This window comes from Choloepus didactylus, chromosome 12, assembly GCF_015220235.1.
Source record: "Choloepus didactylus isolate mChoDid1 chromosome 12, mChoDid1.pri, whole genome shotgun sequence".
NCBI lineage: Eukaryota > Metazoa > Chordata > Mammalia > Pilosa > Megalonychidae > Choloepus > Choloepus didactylus.
In genome coordinates, this window is record NC_051318.1 from 66,826,131 (window position 1) to 66,848,667 (window position 22,537).

The following is a 22,537-nucleotide window of genomic DNA, read 5'->3' on the forward strand; positions in this document are numbered from 1 at the left end:
TCCAGAGTTCTTAGCTATGCTTTTGTAACCTTCAGTAGTTTCTGTGTTTTTGACCTTACTGAACAGCTGTTAAAAGAATTAGTCTTTCATGCCTGGCAGTTTTGTTTTGTGACTATCTTAAAACTCCCCGTAAACAGAGATACAGTAATCTGCATGAGCCCATTTCAGGAGAGCGAAGTCTGACATTTTATTGCAGACATAGTATTTTATTGTATTGTCCTAGCTTTTGTTATCATCCACCTTCCTAAAGATTGTAAATGAAATGCTAGGCTTCTGTCTGTCATAAAATTATAACTTACTGTACTTCCAAAAATATGCAGGTGTCTCTTTGCAAAGATTTTGCTATTGAAGGGGAGGAATGTTTATTTCAGTTGAAGTAGATACTATGTATTTATCATTCTCAGTATTGAGAATGAAAGGCTGAGATGGTTCAGTACAATGGTATCTTATCAGATTACAGGGAGATATGTGGACTAGAGATGACCAAGGAACTATGGGAATAGAAATTTATTTTTTAATGTTGTCTATGAGAAAGTTTTCTAACCTGGTAATATGATTGAAGCTCCTGGAATTCCGATTGCAGATATTACCAGTACTGATAAGGAAGTGTTAGGATTTGAAGGACAGTGTAAGAATAAAATCTTGGCCAATAATTTATTTGCCCTCAGAGTCCTCTCAAATGGAAGACCTTTTAAAAACCTAAAACTACTGAATTTAAGGATTCTTAGAAGTCATTTATTTTACCCTGGTGCACTTGCAGACAGCACCTGACTCCTCATGCTAGATCATATCCAATCTTTCCTGCCTCAGAAGAAGGGGTTTCTACAGCAAAATACCCCATGCCATCACCAGTAACCCTCCCTCCTTTATTGTTCTCAAGTCTCATGGCTTAAACTTCCCAGGATTTGGACACCGTTACTCTACACATAAAACCTTTCATAACATCTGAAGATTGTTAAATTATCTCTGACTTCTCATTTAGAGGAGAAATAATTCTTGTTCCTTTAGCCTTCCCTCAGAGGTATTAGGCTTCAACTCTTTTATCACTTTCATTGCCCTCCTTTGGAACCTGTCCAAGTATTTCGCAGGCCTCCAAAGTTTTGGAATTTAGGACTAGAAGCCGTGCTCTGAAAAGTGAGAGGATGATCTCCGATGCAACATAACATACATTTCAGACACTCTGTAGCACCGTGCTTGCTTTTATAAACTACAGCTGATGCAAAGCAAATAATTTCATTGCTCTGTATGACCCTTCATTGATCTCTAATTTTTCTAGGATGTAGCAGACAGACTCTTCCTGTCTCGTGGTTGTATGGCATGTATTTTCTTTCTCCAAAAGGATGAGAGTAGACAATGAAACTCCCAGAGTGACCAAGAGAGGTACAGATATATTCTATTCATAGGTATACCACAGAGATTGTGAAATGTGAAACAATTTGAAACAAGTCACGTAAGGCCTGCTTATTTGATGGGATGAAAGAAGGGTGGAACAAAAGATTGAAGTGGTTTCCTTTAAATTAATTAATAAAATTCAGCATGATTTTCAAGGATCTGGTATGTGCATTGTGATTCTTGGAGGGGGGCAGCCCACACAAGTGGGCTGTGACGTGGCTATACGCGTGCCCAATATGCAGTGCCATGGTGAGTTCTGAGCTAGGATAGTTGACTCCATTCCATCTGCCAAAGGCAAATTTGTTGCAAGTATGACTTGGGAAGTCTAGGCTGGATCTAAATAAATTTTTACTTATTTACGCTAAAGAACAAGAGTGCTTCGCCACATTTTATTCATTTAGTTCAGTAGTTCCTGGTTGTTTTTCCTAATCTGGGTCTTCTAAGTTGCTGCACAAGCTCTTTGTCTCCACTTCTCCAGGCATCTCCTAGCAGCTGACCACTCACCCTCCTCTGCTGCCAGCCGTGCTGAACTCTCTTTGCTTCCTTGGATTCACCCTGCTTATTTCCCTCCATCCCTTCTAGCATGCTGCTCCCTCTGTTTGGGCCATTCTTCTTCCTTTCTCATCCAGCTGAGTCCTTTCAACATCAGGACTCTTGGCAGTTCTCTTGGAAAGCCTTCTCTGAACCCCCTAGACTTGTCCAAGGACTCCCGTGCTCCAGTGGCACCCATACCTCCCAATCTAAAACTTAACCCCAATTCATGGCAATGACTTGTTAAATTGGTTCCTCAATACGCTATAAGACCAGGGACGACAAGGTCATCTTGTTTTCCACAGTAGGGCCAAGACTCAGCACAGGGCTTGGTACATAAGAGGATCTCAATACATTTCTCCAGTAAATAACGACTGATATCAGCATTATCCCATTAAACCACAAATGTAATCAAGCAACCCTTCTCTCTTAAAAACTTTGGCTATTCCTCCTGGACTACGGGATCAAGCACAACTTCTTTGCAAAGCATTTATTGTCCTTCAGGATAAATTCCCAACCTAATTTTTTTTTATATTTTCTCTTTGAATTTTGCACCCAGTTTTTCCCTCTGCACTACAGCCAAAATGAACTATTTATTATTACCCTATATATGATCACCTCCCATCCTTTTGACCCGACATTTTACTCCAGCCTTTGCTGCAGCAACTGGCTGTGCTAAGGTGAACCCTGACAACAACTTGTGGCCTCGAATACACAGCAGATCTCTCATCCCCACCGGGGGCTTCTCTGTCACTGGAACTCGGGATGCCAGTAGGAACTCACTTGGCCATTCTACACATGCATACACCTGCAAGTGCAAGAGAGTTATCACCCATGGGGCAACCTTTGAGCATCAGGGCAGGCACAGCCAGGAGAAAGAACCTTGTTCCATATCTCGAGCAGACAGTTCTGAGGTGCAGTCCTCGTATTCCTCTGGGGTCCCCAGCAGGCTGGAGCCCCAGTTATCCACAGTGGCAGCTAGCTCTTTGGAGTGGCTTCCCTCCTTCCCAATTTTACACTTCCTTGTCTTCCACTCTTGCATGCAATCACTTTGCAAAATACACCGGTCACAGGCAAACCCTTGTGTGTCTGCTTTTGGGAAGAGCCAAGGTTACAATATGTTAATATGCCATACACATCTTTACACTCCTCTGCCTGGAGACCTTCTTAGCCAGCTCACCTCCAAATCCTCTTCTCTTTTTAAGCTTCTATTCATCATCCGAACCCTAACAAATGGCATCTTTACTGCAAAGCATTTCCTTGACTTCTAAACTTAACTGCTCTGTCCTCTGGGTTCTGATTGCATTTTTATACATTGCTTTGAAATCTAGCATTGTAATAAAATATAACAAAGTTGTGAGAACATGAAGATGCCATATATTTAATCATTTAATTTACTTATGAAATATTTTTACAAATCCTAATATGTATAGATATTTTGAAAAAGATCTAAGTCAATAAAATTTCTGCTTATTGATATTTTGGATTATACACTGTATTAAATACATGCTTTTTGTAAATTTCCTTTGACTTTAGCTGAATTTATATGAGCACCTATTCTATATGGAGTATATCCTACATTGATTATTCGGTGGGTAGTTCCCCTAAGAGGTCATTTTGTACCCGTTACCATGCAGCGTAGTTCCGTTTGTTCACGTTCCCTTCCTAGTTCAAGGAGAGAAGAGACTCCGGAAGCATTTGTGCAGCAGTGGCCTCGAGGGAGAGTTGGGGTGAGGGTTGGAAGAGCCAGAGGGAGAGGAAGCACGACCCCTGTGCTGATAGCTGAGCACCAGACACAGGCTGAGGGGTTATGCTCATGTCACTCAGGAGGGCTTACACAATGCCGTGCAGTCCCCAAGTGACCAAGTGTGACCGAGAGTGGAAGACACAGGTATCCTTGCCTCTTTTACATTCTCTGACACTCTCATGGAACAGAAGCAGAACAACAGCACAGACCCCAAGGCGTGGCAGGAGAGAGCACTGCTTGCAACCTGAGTCTTCCCTAAGTACTTGAGGATTGCTTTGTGGGGCTGACAAAAACAGTTCAATTTAGTTATACTTTTTGTGATGCTGTCGGGACTTAGTCTGGTGAGACCCAGGGAAATTGGTTACATGGTTAACGGAGGTTAACTAGCAGAGGTCCTACTTTGGAAGCAAGGAGAAGAGATTAAAAATGTCTTCTTTGAAAACCCCCTAACTATATAAGAAATGATATATAAGGATTACAAATTACTTTTTTAATTCTGAACTGAATAAGAAAATTTTGTTTTGAATTAAAATGGTAGTATACGGTGATTCCTTCCTAGTGTGTATTATGAGAATATGGATGCCTTCTTTTACAGCTTCTGCTCATTGGTACTTTTTAATTTCTCATGTGAGGCTATGTGTAATGCAGAAAACCTACATCACTCCTTAAATTATGAAAATCTTGTTCCCCCAAAGTCAGTAGTCTCAAGGCTCTATGAATTTATTATAATTATTAAGCTTTGAATAACATACACTGCTCCTATCTGATGAGATGTCTCTCTGTCTTCCTCTCACAACATATTAGAACTACCAGTGATCCTCTGGAATGAGCTCCAGTGGATGAAAGGGACTCTTGGGGGTGTTTTCTTTGGAGGTTTGGTGTCTCCCAGGAGTTTGCGTATTCTCCGACTAGTCAGGGTCTTCTGTCAAAATGGTGGTGTTAGTTTAATAGTGGGTCTCTTAATCTCTCATTAGCATGTTTGTTAACTGGGTATATTTGTAAGCCATATTACTTCAGATTAGAAATGTGGGTTTCAGAAATATTGTAATAATTATTTGAGAATATTGGTTATTTAAATTTTCTATCATAAATTCTATTTCTAATTTGAGTTATATGAATGCCACAGACTATTTTTATTATAACAATATCATAACATTATTAAATGCCTCATCGTAAAAGCTCACACATATATTATTTAAAACCAGAAAGAATGTTTGAATAATTTATTTTTCCTTTTAATTTGGCATTTTTCAAAAATAAAATATGTTGATTTTTACAGAAAGAAAATGTATCCTAAACTTCAGTCTGGGAAAGAACATTCTTTTTAAAGTTTTTTTTTTTTCTTTAGTGGTTCAGAAAATCATGTAAGAGCTACAAAATAATCCTGTCCTTGCTCCCAACACTTCCTGAAGTATAATATCCAGCTACAACATAAAAGGTATCTGTGTACATTTGGGTTCTTAATAACACAATAATTGAATGAAGCAAATAAGTTAAAATGGTTGGTACAAGTTTGCCTACATAAGTAAAGGCTCAGAGACAATGAGGCCCATTATATTTTACCCTACAGAGGAGAGAATTGTCTACTAGAGATTTTCAAAGGCATAGCCACAGCCTTTGCCACAACTGGGCAGTCTCTAAAAATGACGTGGTCATCAAAGGCCAGAGGCTGACAGCTCTGGAGTTATTCAGCAGGAGAATTTTATGAGGAACAAGCATCAGAAGTGTCTAGAGACTTTTGCAAGTGAATATGCTCACACTGGGAACCAAATCCAAACTACTGTATTACAATTAAAAGCTTTTCGCGTCACTAGGATGAAGAGATTTGGTTAGGAGTCATTGCCCTAGGGCTGTGCTTCCCAAACTTCAGTATGCAAAAGAATTTTCCAGTGTACAGTGTGACTCCTCTAAATATTCAGATTCATAAAAACAGGGTAGGGCTCAGGAATCTAAATGTAAACAAGCACTCCAGCTGATTCTAAGGCACTCTATAGGGTCTCTGCCTCTAGCAGGGGAGTGATTTAAAAGTATGTCCTGGTGGCACACTACCTGCCAAATTCTTCTTTAACTGGCTGCTGTCCCCCAACTCCACTGTAATGACTCCTTCCTGGGTTTTTAAGAAGTATTTTTTTTATACAGTTTTATTGAGATATATTCACACATCCTACAGTCATCTACAGTGTACAATCAACTGTTCACAGTACCACCATATAGTTGCGCATTCATCACCAGAATCATCTTCTGAACATTTTTCTTACTCTAAAAAAAAAAAGATAAAAATAAAAGTATAAAAGTAAAAAAGAACACCAAAGCATTCAATCCCCCCATCCCACCCTATTTTTCATTTAGTTTTTGTCCCCATTTTTCTACTCCTCTGTCCATACACTGGACAAAGGGAGTGTGAGCCATGAGGTTTTCACAATCACACAGTCTCACTCGATAAGCTACATAGTTATGCAATCATCTTCAAGAGTCAAAGCTACTGGGTTGTAGTTCGACAGTCTCAGGTATTTCCTTCTAACTATTCCAATACACTAAACACTAAAAAGGGATATCAATATAGCACATAAGAATGCCCTCCAGAGTGACCTCTCAACTCCATTTGAAATATCTCAGCCACTGAAACTTTGTTTCATTTCACTTCCCCCTTTTGGTCAAGATTTTCTCATTCCCACAATACCCTGTCCAGGCTCATCCCTGGGAGTGATGTCCCATGTTGCCAGGGAGATTTACACCCCTGGGAGTCATGTCCCATTTAGGGGGGAGGGCAGTGAGTTCACCTGCCGAGTGGGCTTAGAGAGAGAGAGGCCACATCTGAGCAACAAAGAGGTTCTCTGGGGGAGACTCTTAGGCACGATTGCAAGTAGGCTCAGCCTCTCCTTTGCAACAACAGTAAGAAGCACTTGCTTTTAAAAAATTCTCTGAACATTTTTCATTCTTTCTCCACTTTTTTTCTTTTTCTATTTTATTTTAATCAAGGGGTTTAGAAATTCAAAGAATTCTATCAGATTTGTTAGAAAGAGAGAGAGAGAGCAAGAAAGAGTAGTCTCCTCTACCCATTCCCCCATTTCCATATTCCTCTCCCCAAAAGCAACTGTTTTTACCCTTTTTTAGCTGGTTATTTTTATATGTAAAACAGTGTGACTAAATATTCTTACATTTCTATCTGATGATTTCTCAGTTTTAGGTATTATTTGTCAACTTTTTCTCCTTCCCCCGTTCCCCTCTCACATGTGCAACTTTCCACCTACGCCCCTCCTCCCAATATGATCGTATTATAATTTAGATAAATTTTCTCCTTAGAGCTTATCACTGTCTCATTTTATTGTCTTCATTTTCTACGCATTTATCATTAATTCTGCTTCAAACTCTTTCCCCATTGTCTGAATTTCTTCTCAGTCTTTTCAGATGTATCTGGTACGTCATTGATTTCATCTTGATGAATGTGTCTCACCAGAAGCTTTATAACCTGTGTCAGTCTGGGTTACTTGGTCTCTCCACTGCAGAGCTGTCATCCTCCTTTTCTCAGCTTGTCACTTCTTCTCTGTTCAGTATTGGAGCTCCTTATCCTGTAATACATGTCCTCTCTTTCCTGCTTTACTCACTCATTTTGGAAGGGGCACATCCACTGCTTCCTGCATGAATGATGCAAACAAGGTCAATGCCTTGAGAACATACATGTCTGAAAATTTCTTGATTCCATCCTGAAACTAAATTGATGGTTTCACTAGGTATAATACTCTAAGTTGGAAATCATTTTTCTTTCAAAGTGTAAAAGCCTTGTTCAGTCAACTTTTGTTGATAAGTACTGAGAAGTTCAAGGTCATTCTGATACTTGATCCTTTGTGTTTATAATTTTTTTTCTCATTTTAAGCTTATAGGGCTTTCTCTTTTCCTTGGATTCTGAAATTTCAGAATCATATGTCTTGGTTCATATCTAGTTTCATCCATTGTGTGGGAACTTAATTACTTCTATCAGTCTGAAACTTACGTTTGCCCAGTCTCATTAGTTATTTCTCTGATGATTTTCTCTTCTCCATTTTCTGTTTTCAATATCTATAATTCCTATCATTGAGATATTGAACTTGGATCTCCTGAACAAATTCTTTAATCTTCTTGTTTTTCTCTCTTATTTTTCATCTTTAGTTTTATCTTCCCAAAATTCCCCTGAGCTTTTTTTATTTAAACATATGCTTACTTGAAAGAGCTCTTTTTGCTTTTAGACTATTCCTTTATATTATTATAACTTGTTGCATAGCTGTGGTGTCTTCTCTTTTTTCTCTTGGTGATGATTTTTTTCTGTCTTGGGATAATTGAGATTTCTCAGAGATCTTTGCAGTTTCTTGCCTGTAGAGTTAAGTCCTGGCTGCTATAGTGTTTTGCGAATTTTATAGTGGTGGTGGTGGTGGTTGCAGGGGTAGGGAGGGTATCTCAGCATCCAGTAAGTATGCATTTACTTAATTCCCCTATTTTCAGTATGGTACACTGCCTTGACTTTTACCTGATGTGCTCCAGTCCAGTTACACTCTGTCTAAGCCTTTTCAGAAAGTAAACCTACAGACTTTTACCAAAATAAAAGGAGGACAAAGGGTGAACTGAATGAAAGGTGCTTGTGGGTCTGACTGTTTTAAACAAACTTTTAATCATTTCTCCTTATTGTAATCACCGTCTCCTTCACCCCTACTTCTAGAGATATCTGGTGTATCTTTGGGGCTTTTTGTGCTATAATTGAGGTGTTACTTATTTATTTATTTTGCCTTTCTTATTACCATTTAGAATTCCATTTTCTTGGTATAAGAGTTCTCACATTGTATGCTTATTTACTTTCCAACTTGTGTTGCGGTTATCTAACCTCATGCTATTTCCATCTTTGCAGTCTATACCTTTTTACAAACAATGCTCTATTGTCATTTTAGAGGGATTATGGGAGAAAGTTAAAGGTATTTTTGTACTCTGTCTGTCATCCCTACCTGGACACAGCATATTTTATTCACATATCATGACCCTCAATAGCATTAGATGCTGCTTCCCACATTTTTCCTTCAGGAAATACTGTCTTCATTTTGTTTCTATGACACTGTTTTTTTTTTTTTTCCAATTTTTTGTATTCTCTGTCAGTTCCTTCTCTACCAGGTTCACTTTGAGGCCCTCTTTTTCCATTTTTTTTACTCTCTTCCCAGTCAATATTTTGGTACGGGTTTCAAGTACTGTTCTAGTTTGCTAATGCTGCCAGAATGCAAAACACCAGAAATGGATTGACTTTTATAAAAGGGGGTTTATTTGGTACACAGTTACAGTCTTAAGGCCGTAAAGTGTCCAAGGTAACACATCAGCAATCAGGTACCTTCACTGGAGGATGGCCAGTGGTGTCCGGAAAACCTCTGTTAGTTGGGAAGGCACATGGCTGGTGTCTGCTCCAAAGTTCTGGTTTCAAAATGGCTTTCTCCCAGGACGTTCCTCTCTAGGCTTCAGCTCCTCAAAAATGTCACTCTTAGTTGCTCTTGGGGCATTTGTCCTCTCTTAGCGTCTCTGGAGCGAAAGTCTGCTTTCAAAGGCCGTCTCCAAAATGTCTCTGTAAACTGAAGCTCCTCTCTCAATTCAGTATGTTCTTCAAAGTGTCCCTCTTGGCTGTAGCTCCTCTTCAAAATGTCACTGTCAGCTGCACTGAGTTTCTTCTGTTTACCAGGTCATTTATACGGCTCCAGTGATTTAATTTAGAGCCACTCTGAATGGGTGGGGTAACACCTCCATGGAAATTATCCAATCAGAGTCATCACCCACAGTTGGGTGTGGCACATCTCCACAGAAGCACTCGAAGAACTACAATCTAATCAACACTGATATGTCTGCCCACACAAGATTACGTCAAAGATAATGGTGTTTTGGGGGACATAATACATTCAAACCGGCACAAGTACCGTTTACTCACTAATGGTTTCCAAATTTATATATTTAGTTCTCTCCTCTGATCATCTATGTAACTCTCAACTTGATATCACTACAAAGGTGTATCTCAATTCAGCATTTCCCAAACCTGGGTCATGGCCCTTCCTTGGGCTTCTCTTGCTTCTTATCTTAATAAATAGCATCGGAGACTGTCACATTGCTCAAGTCAGGACAGGCACCAGGATTCATCATTGGCTCCTCCCACTTCCGAATGGTAGCCCCTGTGTACAATCCATCATTATCCCTGCTGGTTTTACCTCCAAAATATCTTTCAATTTGTCCATTCTTTCCCTCTTTCCCTCTGCATCACTACCTTCCAGCCATCTCTCACCTGGATGACTGTATCACCTTGCCAAATAGTGCTTTAAATTTCTTTCTTGTTCATCTCCAAACATACTCTCAACAGGGTTTGCTAATGCTGCCATTTTGTAAAACACCAGAAATGGATGGGTTTTTATAAAGGGGGTTTATTTGGTTACAAAGTTACAGTCTTAAGGCCATAAAGCGTCCAAGGTAAGGCATCAACAATAGGGTACCTTCACTGGAGAAAGGCCATTGGCATCTGAAAACCTCTATTAACTGGAAAGGCACGTGACTGGTGTCTGGTTGCTCCCAGGTTGCATTTCAAATGGCGCTCTCCAAAATGTCAGTGTCAGCTTCCAACAGCCATCTTCAAAATGTCTCTCTAAGCTACTCTCCAAAATGTCTCTCACAGCTGCTCTGAGTTCCTTCTGTTTGTAAGCTCATATATATGGCTCCAAAGATTTAATTCAGACACACCCTGAATGAGTGGAGTAACACCTCCATGGAAATTATCCAATCAGAGTCTTGCCCACAGTTGATTGAGTCTCATCTCCATGGAAACAATCAATAGGTTCCAACCTAATTAACACTAATGCATCTTCCCCCATAAGATTGCATCAGTGAACATGGTGTTTTGGGGGACATAATACTTCCAAACCAGCACAGCAGCCAAAGTGGTTTTTACAAACTTCAGATCAGATCACTTCACAGTCACTCACCCCACTGCCACCACCCACACTGCTCACCCCACACAATCCTTACAAGGCCGTTCCATTGTTCTTTGAATAGAAACCCAAGTTTTTATCATGAGCTATGCCTCATTTCTAACCTCACCCAACAGCATTTTCCTTCCTATTTTGTTTTGTTTTGTTTTTACTCCAGGCACCCACAATATCTCTTTAATTTCTCAAAAGTGACAGGTTTTCTTCTGCCATCAGACCATCGCCCATGCTTTTTTCTCTGAAGGAATGTTTTTCTCCCCATTTCCACCTCCTTCATCAATTAACACATTTAGCTCAAAAGTCATTTTCTGGTGTGTACTTTCTGACACCACCCCAATGCCCCATCAATAAATCTATACAGACTTCCTTCAAGTCACTTTTCCCAACTTTTATTATACATTATCTGAAGTATCTTTATTTGTGTCTATCTACTCCACTAGACTATGTTCTTAAACATTTCCTTACCATCATATTCTGGGGTACATGGATTTGGTTTCCTCCACTGTCATTTGGAATTCCCAAAAGCAATGAGAAAAAGTGGTTCATTAGCCTTTTTATTGTCCTATGGAGCCAAAGAAGCTCAGATTCTAGGTGGCTTTCAGTCTCCTTAAGTTGGAGTCTTATATATATTCTCCCTTTGTGAAAAAAAAATAATAATTAAAGTTCTGTCTCAAGCATGGTAGAGGCTTGCTGGTCAAGAGGTTGGTGGCCTGAGTGAGTAAACTCTCCAACTGTTGTTCTTCTTTTGGGGGGTGTGCACTGAAAGGTGAAGATTGGGGGAAAGCCAGTTGTCCATCAGAATATGGCAAGGGAGGGAGTGAGAAGGTAACTGTGTGTGCACACATGTGAGGTTTGGGCAAAGATCCTCAGGTAATTCTAAGTTGCTTTCCTCTTCCAGGTAAACTTTTGCTTTACAGAATGAGGCCTAAATAAACCTTAATCTCCTCAGGGTTTGCTATAAGTTATACCTGCTTACAAAGGATCCTGGAAGCAGAGTTCACTTTCACAATTTTTAAACGTAATTCTTGAACATACCAAAGAATGTTTAAAGTGGAAGAAGCTCTTCCACTTTGCCACACGTAAGTGTGGCCTCTAGAATTCAAAAGAACTACAAACTAAACAAAATTTGTTATCACAGAAGACAAAGGCAGTTATTCAGAAGAATAGAAAAACGTTATGTTGAAGCCAAGAAAAACGGGTATAAGCTGTTTCGTGAAAGGTTTAGTTTAGCTATAAGAAAGTATTTAGTATTCAGTAAACGTTTGTTGCACTTGAATTGAATTGCTAGTGAAAGAAGTCCAATCTATAAAAGATTTCCTTTAAATCAAGATGGGTTTGCACCAGCCAGCATGGTAAGTTGTGGTCTTGCCCCAAGAAAACTAAGAGACAAAACCATGGAGGGTCCATTGACCAGCAGCTTCTCCATCACCAGTGCCTAACAGAAGTTCAGATTCTTGGGCTTCCCCCAAGACTTGCAGTATCAGAATTTTCATTTTAATAGGATCCCCAGGTGATTCATATGCACAGTAAAGTTTGAGAAGTATTGGACTAAACTAATTTTCTGTTACTTCTGCTTTTGCAAATAAAGGGAGCTGGCGCCAGTTAATGGGCCACTCTGTAGGTCACGTGAAAGCCTGGCTGGGCTAAAGCCTGTTCTTGATTAAGAGCATCAGCATTAATTAATTCCCCTGGTTAGCCCAAGATGGCCCCTCCAGGTTGTTTGCACTGCATCCAGCTGCTAGAAGGAATGCTGTACCAGGCAATGAGCAGAACCCCTCAAATGAGAGCAGTGAGGTTTTCTACTTTGTGGAGAGTTTCATCAATTAGGACACAGGACCCCAGTCTTACTAAGAGATGGTAATACTAGTTTCTCAGCACTACCCCATTTTCATCTCTCATGAGCTGTATTATAATTCTAAACAACTTGGCTTCTATCCCAGTGTCTATACAGTGTTTCTGAGTGCCGGCTGCCAGACACTACGATCCATATGACCAAGCGGCTTCTTCCTTTTACAAATGATTTCAGAAGGTAACAAAAACCCACTCTTTCTCAGAAGGATGGCTGTGGAAGAAAGAAAGTTACAGGACACATTCTAGAATGCTCAGACCAACCTGGCTGAACTTGTTTTGTTTAAGAGCTCATCAAATGTGTATCATCATACAAACTTTTCTGCTTGCTTGGCCTTGCTTTAAAAACAATACCTTCTAGCTGTTGGGACTAAATCCAATATAACACAAAGGCGAACCTTTAATAAAATATTGCTTGGTATAAACAAGAACAGTGGAATTAAGCTTCCAACACTAAGCATTTTCATCCTGAAGAATTCCTCAATAATTTTCTGTAGTAGTCATAATTTTTATTAAAATGTTTTAATCAGCATGTGCCCAGGGACAGAGGTAGAGAGCAATTCTAAACAAATCCATAGGAATAAGAGGTGACGAAGGTCTATCGAAGCTGGAGTTCATGGTTGCTGTCTCATGGTTTGCTGAAATGAAAAATACTGCAAAAATGATAACAACGTCTCTGGCTTTTGACTTTAAAATTTTTTCTTTAGACCAAAGTGTACTTTGTGAGATGATAATAGGAGCAAGGTTTCTGGTTGTCATTTATTATTCTTTATTTCTGAAGGAAAAAGTCTTTTTTTTTAATAAGCAGTCCTTGCTGAAGAACAAAGTATTAATTTCATGCCATTTCTAGAAATACTGGAAATAAATTATGCTTATGTAATATATTTTAGTCCTTTGATCATCTGATTAATAAACTACATGTGAAGAATATATTCTTAAAATGATTTTTAAAATTCTTATATATTTCATCTTTTAAAAAATCTCTAAATATTAAAATGGGACCTTGAAGGCAAGCAAAGAAGCTAACAGCTTAGACTTTATTAGCAGATAAAACTGTTTTGACTTGTGACTAAACCATTTGCTAGCTGTGTGACCCAGGGCAAATTACCTAACCACTCTGTGTTTTATTGGCCTTATTTTAAAAGAGAGAGAGAGAAATGATATTATGAGCTACTTAATGGGACTGTATTGGAAATTAAATGAGACAATGTATATCATGTGCTTGGCAGAGTGGCACTTAGTAAGCAATCAATATTATCTAATTACTACTATTATGACCATTCACAATACTTAAGATAACAGACACAAAGAAAGATACAGTTTTTATTAAGTACACAAGAGCACTAATTAACAAATATATTTTAATAAATGCTTGTTCTAGTTTCTGCTGAAAAGGCTATGTCAGTAAAGTAACTTCCTTTAAACCTATGCAAAAAAGCACCATTTTCCCATAAAGAAAACAGAAGAAAAGCTAATTTAAAATTTAATAAAAAAGAGTTTATGCTAAAATATAATTAAATAATTTATTTCTATTCATTATAGCTATACTTAACTTAATTCAAGAATTATTTTCTAAAAATGAGGTACTTGGTAAATTAAAGCAAAAAATATAAATACCTATTTCATTTTGAACACTTTCTGTGGGCCAAACACAGGTTACACAGGTTAACTCATTTATTCTTCACAACAACCCTAGAGATAGGTGCCCTCATTTTATGGATAAGGGAAAACTGAGGCACAGAAATGTTTTATAACTTGCCTAAGTTTCTCAGCTAATAGGGAAGGGGCAGTTTTCCAGCCAAGCTGGCTCTGGAGCTTGTCCTTAACCATCAGGCTGTGCCACTCGATTAACTCCTAAGGGATAATAATCAAAAACACTTATCCATCCATCAATCAATATCCCAACTGATTAAACCCCAAAAATGTGAATCCTGATATTCAATTACCTAAGATTGATATGTTTTACTATAATTAGGTAAAATAAGCCTATTCCTAGTTAAAATTCAGAAAATAGTTTGATCACACATACACCCTTCTGTTTTTGTTTCTGATTTTGATTTTCGTTATAATTTTCTTCTTCCAGCAATCCCTTAAGTGGGATTGTAGACTGTGTTCTACTGTTGTGGCAGCATTTCTCACTTTCAAACTTCAGACTGAGATGCGCCATTATCCAGAAACTACCACATGGCCTGACACCTGCTTACTTCCCAATGCCTTGCTCTGGCTCCCCAGCCTGGCCTCCGAAGTTGCCCCCAACTTTGGCTGCTCTCACTTTTGTACCCCTCCCACCTCAAACTCCAATATCTCATCCTTTTGGATCTAGGATACCAGAATTTCCCAAATTTAAAATTAGCTAATCTGAGAATTAACATAAGAAGGGCGCAAGGGAATCTAAATATAATATTCTCTATCTTGCCAGGTAATATCGTTCATTTCCCACTTTTTCTTTTTTTAAGAATGCTTACTCACGTGTTGTCTAGTCTAAAGAAGCAACTTTGATGTCATGTATTACAAGGTGATATGAGAGAAGGCGGTACTGGAGGGAACTAAGGAGAAAAATGTCTCAGAACTGACAGAACCACTGCTACTTCTTGCTAATTATTCCTCTAGTATTTTTCAATAAGTTCACAAGATCCATTTATAATGTTCTTTCCTGGTCCTTATTGTGGTTAACTGTGAGGATCTAGGATGAGCCTCTAATGTCTTACATAGTTGTAGAGCGTGAACCACCATTTTTCTCTGTGCTTCTTTGCCTGACACCATCCTTCAATACACATGCTGACAAAATTTCCAAACTTGGGCCTCACTCTTCCTTCTTCTCCTCAATTTTAGCCACCTTCATTTCCATTCTATGGTAGTCCTCTCTAGGCAATCATTCCCAGATGTTAAATTCTAAAATAACCCTGCCTTCAAGTTCTCCCATTCCCTCTTTTTAAAAAAATTACATCTGTGTGATCCTAATTTCTAGTCTTCCACTCACTTCCTCCAATCTTAACAGTCATAACCTTTCTCTGCACTATTGCTAACCTTTATTGAAATGACCCATGGCCGGTCCTTCCATGGTGCTCCCACCCTCATCCATGAAGCCCTCTCGCTCTCTTAGCTTTACACTGGCACCTTCTCTGTTTGACAACCTTTTTTTCTGCCCCTGTTTTAAGGCAGTCAGCTGTTTCTAGAGAAGGCTGGTCCATGATTCCCTGTGTAACTGTATGCTTGTCCATCCACAACTGGATCCTCACACTCCACATTCCTTTATATCATGACTTGATTCCTAATCACGCTCCGTATAGTGTCCTGAGAAAATTTCTAGAATTGAACTCGAAGCCACAAAAACAAATGCTCCATCACATATGACCTTACCGGACCTTTTGATTTCCTTATTTTTATGTTAATTTCCTCAATTTCCCTATGCTTTATGGTAAGGAATTTTTAAAATTATTCACATGAGATAAAAATACATACTGATTTGCCCATAGTGAAATGGACTTTTTGAGAGAGGATGGGCCTTGCTTTAAATTCAGAGTTGCTTTGATAAACCCGGAAGTGATGAAGCTGAAATAAAAACTGCCACGATGAATATTTCCAAGAAATTAACCAACTTTTAAATATCTTTTTTGTTGTTGTTTCACCCAAAAAAAGAATCTTTAAAAGACAAATAGAAAAGAAAGAAAAGGGAAAGCAATGCCACTTATAGTGCCATCACAGATAGCAGGTTCTCCAGTTCCAATAATGTCCAAGATAGCCTGATCATCTGTCTTGCCAGTGGACACAAGTTAGGAAATTAAAAGCTGGCTGCACAAGGATGCATACGTGGCTTGACATGCCTTTTCCAAAACCTGCCTGCTTGTCAATTAAAAGAACAGTGTTTATCTATTTATTTATTTTAATACAATACTGTTTTAGAGAGTTGGCAGCCAAAGAGAGCACCTGGAATCTTACCTCATTCTCCCTTGGATCCCAGACTCTACAGCTGTCCTCAATTTTTCTTAAAGTGAAAAATATTGAATAGTTCCCCCAACTGGGAAATTTCTTTAAAAATTATTAAATACTGTTTCACGAAAATGAAGTGGAAGTGCTGAGAGTTGGTATGATGGTAGAAAACAGAACTCGGATTCTATTTATGTATTTCAAATACTCTGGAAGGAGTAAAATCTTTATTTAGATATTGTCCACAGTAACAGAACAGGATCAGTAGGGTGTAGACAGAAAATTTAAAAAAGAACCAACTATTAATTCTAGAATAAAATGCATAATCACTAAAATTGAATACTCAAAGAAAGGATTCAGGCAGCATATAGATTGGGACAATCTGTAAACTGGGGGATTGTATATCTAATCTAGTTGACTATAGAAATAGTATTTTCAAGGAGTAGTAAAATAGTAGATATTTCTATTCCTTTACAATGCTTGGCCTGGCATAATCTGACTTCTTACTTCCTACATTAGGATATTTTGTCACCATCAGACCATGTATGAAAATTTCTAAAGCAATTTTTTAATGCTGAATACATATCTTAAGTCTGAACATCTTTTACTCTAAAGTTCTGTTTTCATGTTGGGGAATTGTGTTATTATTTCCTTTTGTTGGATTGTTTGTGATGGGTTTAAATAATAATAATCATTTTTAAGCATTTACTCTGTGCTGGGCCCTCTACAAAATACATTACGTGCATTGAACATTTAACCCTCCAACAAGTCTATGAGGGAGCATTTTATTTTTCTGCTTTACAGATGAAGACATTGAGCCTTAAGTAAATTTTCAAAGACACCCAGCTAGCAAGTGGTGGTTCTGGGATCTGAACTGGCATAGCCTTGCTTTGCAACTCATAATCTCAACAAAGACATTATCCTGCCTCCTTGCATATAGACAATCAGAGAGACAAAGCAAGAGTTTGGATTCACTAATTAACAGTCAGATTTTTTTAGCATGGCACCAGTCAACTGATTTATTTAATATTTCCCCTCACAACTAATTTAATGAATTGATTATTCAACAGGTTGCTTCTTACAAGCTATCTTATATACACGCATAGGTTTATAGTCTTTAGAAAAAAAATCACAATTTGATAGAATGAAAAGAATGTAAAAAACAAATACTCGTATTTGCAGACTGAAGATTGTTTGAACCATGAAAATCTTAAAACTAATTCTGTATGTGTAATTTCAGCCTTCGGTTTGGATTTCAAAATAATGAGGAAGAAAGGATCTTTTTGTGATTCAGAGTCCCTTACTTTTACATCTCTGACTGGTGGAATACACCTTGATATGTTAGGGAAGCTTAGTGTCACATGGCCAGCCTGACACTTTTCCCTGGAGAATCAATTTTACTCAGCATTAGGGGCAAGGTGGGTGGAGCTAAAGTAAGTTATCAAATAATAATTCAGATCATCATTAAAAAAATAATAAAACTCTTAACATCTTATGGGGAAGAGTACAAATTTTACATGTGGTCTTAAAATAGAATATGGCACCCAGATATTTTGACTCTTCATGGGCTGCTTATAGTTAAACTTTCAGATTCCTTATTCACTATCTTCTAAGAAGCCATAATGAACTTCAGTGAAAGTTTATGAGAAACACTGCCAAAATACCTGACCAGAAGATAATCAGAGAAATAAAAAGCCCATGAAATAAGAAGGAAACGTCTTGGGAATTTTCGCTTACTTTATAGAGACAAGCTAGTTTAATTCTTTCAATGTATTTTTTCAGCATTAGTCTTCACATCAATTCCTGATTAAATTTCAATTCCAGAACATTCCACTGAATGCTGATACTCATTGCTTCACCTCAGCTGGAAACGGGTATTTAGTGAACTTCAGGGTCCTTATGTACTGCTCATATACAGAGGTCTAGTGGTGTATGTCTTCCCATAATTCCTGGATATAAACTAATGTTCAAGCAGTTGGCTCTGATGCTCTTGGATCTAGAACGTTCCCTTCTTTCTTTAATTTAAGAGAGATTCTATTCCTGTTTTCACAATTTGGATTAAGACATACAGGTTTTTGCTGCTGTTGTTTTTTTTTCTATGACATCCATTTGTGTCATCCTAGGCTTCTGGAATTTAAGATGTATTAATAGGAAAAATTATATGTGTAAATACTTGAGATTCATATAATTTGAACCAAATCCTCTATAGGGGCCTAAGCAATTGATCAAACATGTATCAAGTTTGTGACATATGTCTTGTTTAAGGTGGTGTCACATTTTAGACTTTTTAAAAGTAAAATGAAAGTAGAACACAAGCTTGTATCTTTAAAATAACTTTAAAAGTCACATATTATTTTAAACAAAAGCAAGGATGTTGCATTACCAGAATTTTTAACTGTAAATGGTAATTACATTTACTAATAATGTACTTAATGTTTACATTGCTCATTTGCTATTTCAGTATGAAACTGTCAAAAATTTAAGTCTTAGCTATAGACAAAATGCCACTGACTATTAAAGTAAAAAATAACCTTCTTTATTGCCTTCAATTCAATAAACACTTATTGCCTATTTATAGATCATACCTATGAAGTGACAGAAATTTTCCTACATTCTGAGAGTACAAAAATATGGTTCCTACTCACAAGGAATCTGTGCATTAGTTTCTCTGTCTTTTTTAAAATCCCCCTTCTTGTTTTCTTTTCCTTTAGAACATGTACCAACTTAATTTTAAAATACTCTTCAGAATACCTTGACAGAGTATGAATTCTTAAAAACAATATATAAAAGTTTAAAGGTTAAGCCAACATCTGACTTGCTTCTGGAAATTGAAGGAGTAGGAATGTGTTTCTCCCTCTCCTAGCTTTGCAAATAAACAATTGGCTTTTCTGATCCACTTTTATTAGTCTACTGGTTTGACAGCATACTGCTGAGAGAGCAGAATCTTTGACAAACTTTTAGCTCTGAATCATCAATGAAGATCTTTGACTGTTATCAAATTTCCCTGGTGCAGGTAGATCTATCTTCAGGTTAATTTTAAGTCTTTACCACTATGCTGAGTCTTCAAAATGGTCTACAATTTACATGTCTTTTGTGTTTATGTGAACGCTTCCAGAGTACCATCATCAGCATCCTGAACTTCTAAATGCCTGTCGCAAGAAATTTTATGGCTCTTACAACCTCCTAGGTGAAAAAGTTTTCTGAAAGATTGAACATTCAGCCAAATAGTAGCTTCCAGGTTTCCTATTCTGCCTGAAGTTGGTCTTTCTTTGGAAAGTGGTTTGAACCAACTGTATTTCATACTGTCAAGCATATGGCTAGATACAAGTACAAAATCTACTTTGTATGTGTCAGAGAAAATGATAGTCAACAGTCCAGTGAACTGATTAAATAAATTAATAAAAAAAGGCCCTTCTGTTTGACACATATAATATGCTAAATATACTTCTACAAAGTCTTTATCATCACTGAAATTTGGATTGTGTTTTAGTAGAAGTGTAGTATAGCAGTATTTGGCAAGTTTCTTTTAAAATAATGATTGAAAATTGTCTTCAGTCTTCATGTGGTGATAATGATACTTCTCAAGTCTGTACTTTAATTTTTCCACAAACTTATAACAATCTCCTGAATGTTCACAGTTTTTGGCTGGCACAATATTTCCCAATTAACAGTAAAATATTTTCCCATGTAATTTCATCATCTTTGTCATATATAGCCCTTACGCTTTGAAAAGGTAATTAATGGTTAATGAAAACAACTGACTCATTAAGAAAAGAGACAGTCCTTCTGAGGGAGTTTTGGAAATCATGGAAAGATTTTTATGTCTATCACATTCACACATTTGCCTTAGTTTAGGCTTCCCATGCAATACATTTTTGATAATGAGATATCCTTGTTGCTATGTAGTAGGAAGAGTATGGGGCTGATTGGGGAGAAGCAGATAATTTACACATAATATTCAGAGAAACTTAATAGCAGAAGCAGTTGTGTCTCAGGCATATCACTGGTTGGCTAATAAAGTAAATGTACATTGCTCCCTGATTTTTTGCATAAATGGCTCTTTTCCTTATATAAAGGGATGCACAGTTGTTTCTAAGACATCTATTATGACAGTAACAAAGAACTGGCTTTCTTATATTAAAATAATTTCATTTTCCTATGGTATTTAAAAGTTTGTACTAATTTTGTATACAGGTGTTTATTTGTAAGTGCTTCCTGTATCATATCTCTATTTATGAAACTCAAGTTTCCGTAAACATGATGTGTTGGGTTTTTCTTGATTTCACTACAAATCCATTTATACATAGCAAATGCTGTGTGAAAATGAAAAAAATTTATTGCAATCTTTCATTGGATATTTAACACATTCTCCCAGATTTATTTTAAATAGTTAAGTGACTTATGTGTTTAAACCAACTTTTCTGCTCAAATCCTCAAAAAATAATCCTAGCCAATTATATGTATTTTGTTACTTTGGTGCCAGCTAGCTTTTATGCCCTAAAGTTAGGTGCTTAATATATACCCACTGAATTTTTAAAAAAAATTATAGAAAACTCATCCAAATTTAGGAACAACCTAAATATGCTAAAAAAAAAAAATAAGTATAATAGTTATATATCAGTGGTGTGTGTGTATGTATGTGTGCGTATGTGTCTATAAAATGATGTTTTGATTTTGAAATTCTCAGTAGATAATTTAATTGACATATTTTAATCTATTTTAAATTTAATTTTAGTAGACACTGAACAATACTGATTTGAATAAGTTCATTCATATATTAACAATGGGATTATGATGAGGATGTACATATTTTAAACAGAAAAGTTTAGGAAAAGTAAACTTCAATACTACTCCTTTAAAATTTTTTTGCCTTTCTTTCCTCAATATAACACTCAAGCCTTTTATTCAATGTTACATTCGAAAACTTAAAGTCCAAAAATATATAATACATAAGTTATGTTATAAACTTGCTCATTTTACAAATTCTGAAAAGATATTCTATTGTTTCCAGCAGAGCCTGAGAAATTTCTGCACAGATCTTGCTATCTAAAGTACCCCTTCTTTTCTGATTAATTTTAGCTCTTCCATAAAAAAGTGTTTATAAAACATTAATGGGCAATTTAACTTCAGTTTCCAGAGAGAGATTTCTGCTGCATCAGATCTTATATTTGCCACAATATAATTCCCTTTCCCAATACTTGTATTTATTTCCCGGTAGGTCTCACCATATGCTATTGAAGCCTATCTGAAGTAGGAGAGTCCTCCTCAAGCAATCTTGTTCAAATATTACCCTTCAATACCACCACCTTCCCAGGTTACAAATTGTTCCTGTATATTCGTACCCCAAAGTCAAACCTGCAGATAACTACCTACAAAGGTATTTAATGACCAAGTGTCTTTTAATCTTTTGAACCCAAAAGCAAAAAGGAAGAGTATTAAAAGTTTCAGAAAACCTCCCAGGATTTTACATATCACAGGAAGATTTTGATTACAAAGAAAAAACAATATTATCAAAATGTTCTAATAGAATCCATCAGGAATTTGTATTGTTTCTATGCTAATATAAGTAATTTGATCTTTTGGTAGTCATGACTCTATATTAGAATTTTTTCTCTCTCATTTCTATTTATCTTTATTACACATTTTTAAATCCCAATACAGAACATGCCATTTATATACTTTTCTGCTTTTGATAACATCAGATTTTTTGGTAGCCTTCATTATTGTGGATATAGAAAAGGGATACCTTTCCTTTCACAGACCCCAAGAAAGACTATAAAAAGATTAACTGATAGCCTGTGGGGATTTGCATGGACTACAGAACAATATCTAATCACCTACATTAAAAAATTATTTTTCCATTAATTATATTTGAAAAAATAGGATGTCTCCGAGATGTGGGTTCACAGGTATAATTTGAGAGTTCCATAAAAAATGTATATTTTTATTTTGGATGAGATGAAAACTTGAACACACTTGAACTCCAAACTCCTGTCCTCCCAGATCCTAATGGAAATAATCAGATACTTTACAAAGGATGCACTTGTTCCATCACTGGAAATAAGGAAAGAATACTTACCATTTCCCCCTTGAAACAATTCATTCTATAGCTTCCAGAACA